The sequence below is a fragment of the Eleutherodactylus coqui genome, unplaced genomic scaffold, assembly GCF_035609145.1.
Source record: "Eleutherodactylus coqui strain aEleCoq1 unplaced genomic scaffold, aEleCoq1.hap1 HAP1_SCAFFOLD_19, whole genome shotgun sequence".
In the NCBI taxonomy this organism is placed as follows: Eukaryota; Metazoa; Chordata; class Amphibia; order Anura; family Eleutherodactylidae; genus Eleutherodactylus; species Eleutherodactylus coqui.
In genome coordinates, this window is record NW_027102012.1 from 1,909,971 (window position 1) to 1,913,010 (window position 3,040).

The following is a 3,040-nucleotide window of genomic DNA, read 5'->3' on the forward strand; positions in this document are numbered from 1 at the left end:
ACAATGTAGAACAACATTATTATGTAATATAGAACTCCATTATGATGTCATAATGTAAAACTGCATTATGATGTCATAATGTATTTATAGTAGGGGATAGAATTTGCAACACCATTATGATGTCACAATCTAGTAATAACAAGAGATGCAATGTAGAACTTCATTATAATGTAGTATAGAACTCCATTAACATGTCATAATGTAATGTAAAACTGCATTATGATGTCATAATCTATTAATCGTAGGGGATAGAATTTACAACTCCATTATGATGTCACAATGTATTAATAACAAGATACAACATACAACTTATTTATAATGTAAAATAGAACTCCATTATGATGTCATAATGTAAAACTGCATTATGATGTCATAATCTATTCATAGCAGGTGATAGAATTTACAACTCCATTATGATGTGACAATTTAGTAATAACAAACGATACAATGTAGAACTTCTTTATAATGTAGTATAGAACTCCATTATGATGTCATAATGTAATGTAAAACTGCATTATGATGTCATAATCTATTTATGGTAGGGGATAGAATTTACAACTCCATTATGATCTCTTAATCTAGTAATAACAAAAGATAGAATGTAGAACTTCATTATAATGTAGTCTAGAACTGCTTTATAATGTCATAATTAGAGATGAGCGAGCGTACTCGGAAAAGCACTACTCGCTCGAGTAATTTGCTTTATCCGAGTATCGCTGTGCTCGTCCCTGAAGATTCGGGTGCCGGCACGGAGCGGGGAGCTGCAGGGGAGAGCGGGGAGGAACGGAGGTAAGATCTTTTTTCTCCCTCTCTCCCACCCGCTCTCCCCTGCCCCCCGCTGCGACTCACCTGTCAGCCGCAGCGGCACCCGAATCTTCAGGGACGAGCACAGCGATACTCGAATAAAGCAAATTACTCGAGCGAGTAGTGCTTTTCCGAGTACGCTCGCTCATCTCTAGTCATAATGTAAAACTGCATTATAATGTCATAATCTATTCATAGCAGGTAATAGAATTTACAACTCCATTATGATGTCACAATCTAGTGATAACAAAAGATACAATGTAGAACAACATTATTATGTAATATAGAATTCCATTATGATGTCATAATGCAAAACTGCATTATGATGTCATAATCTATTCATGGTAGGGGATAGAATTTACAACTCCATTATGATCTCTTAATCTAGTAATAACAAAAGATACAATGTAGAACTTCATTATAATGTAGTATAGAACTCCATTATGATGTCATAATGTAAAACTGCATTATGATGTCATAATCTATTCATAGCAGGTAATAGAATTTACAACTCCATTATGATGTCAGAATCTAGTAATAACAAAAGATACAACGTAGAACAACATTATTATGTAATATAGAACTCTATTATGATGTCATAATGTAAAACTGCATTATGATGTCATAATGTATTTATAGTAGGGGGTAGAATTTACAACTCCATTATGATGTCACAATCTAGTAATAACAAAAGATACAATGTAGAACTTCATTATAATTTAGTATACAGTCGTCACTGGGACAGGTGGGGTCCTTTAAATGAAATACAATTTCACTGTGAAAGTACCCCAGAAATATTAGATTAGATAATCTGTTCTATTATTAAAATATAACTTTTATTATAGGACTTTATTTAAAATACACTAAATCACACCACCAAATGGCCCAGCACACATCAGAAAACTAGACGAACATAAACATACAAACACCCAAAGAACATACAGGACAGGGGATAGGTATATCACCTTATCGTGGTGATCCGCTATACCGATGTTAATTACCGTTCCCTTAATAGATTTACAGGTACGGTTATATTGCTATTTATACAGTGGTAATAACGGTATAAATTTTATTTCAGAAGGCTAAGGATGATAGACAAATAATATTTAATCGACGTGTTTCTACGGCCCTGATGTAATAAGTGAGCCGATTCATCAGGATCAAGACAAATAGCCTCTGTCTTTTGTACTCAAATGCCCCAAATGAAGAATGGTAATCTAATATTTCTGGGGTACTTTCACAGTGAAATTATAATTTAGTATAGAACTATATTAGGATGTCATAATGCAATGTAAAACTGCATTATGATGTCATAATCTATTCATGGTAGGGGATAGTATTTAAAACTGCATTATGATGTCACAAATTAGTAATAACAAAAGATGCAACGTAGAACTTCATTATATTGTAATATAGAGCTCCATTATGATGTCATCATGTAATGTAAAACTGCATTATGATGTCATAATCTATTCATGGTAGGGGATAGAATTTACAACTCCATTATGATGTCACAATCTAGTACTATTAAAGGATACAACGTAGAACAACATTATTATGTAATATAGAACTCCATTATGATGTCATAATGTAAAACTGCATTATGATGTCATCATGTATTTATAGTAGGGGATAGAATTTACAACTGCATTATGATGTCACAATCTAGTAATAACAAAAGATACAACATAGAACAACATTATTATGTAATATAGAACTCCATTATGATGTCATAATATTAAACTGCATTATGACGTCATAATGTATTCATAGTAGGGGATAGAATTTACAACACCATTATGATGTCAGAATATAGTAATAACAAAAGATGTAATGTAGAACTTCATTATAATGTAGTATAGAACTCTATTATGATGTCATAATGTAAAACTGCATTATAATGTCATAATCTATTCATAGCAAGTAATAGAATTTACAACTCCATTATGATATCACAATCTAGTAATAACAAAAGATGCAACGTAGAACAACACTACTTTGTAATATAGAACTCCATTATGATGTCATAATGTAAAACTGCTTATGATGTCATAATCTATTCATGGTAGGGGATAGAATTTACAATATCATTATGATGTCACAATCTAGTAATAACAAAAAATACAACGTAGAACAGCATTTTTATGTAATATAGAACTCCATTATGATGTCATAATGTGAAACTTCATTATGATGTCATAATGTATTTATTGTAGGGGATAGGATTTACAACTCC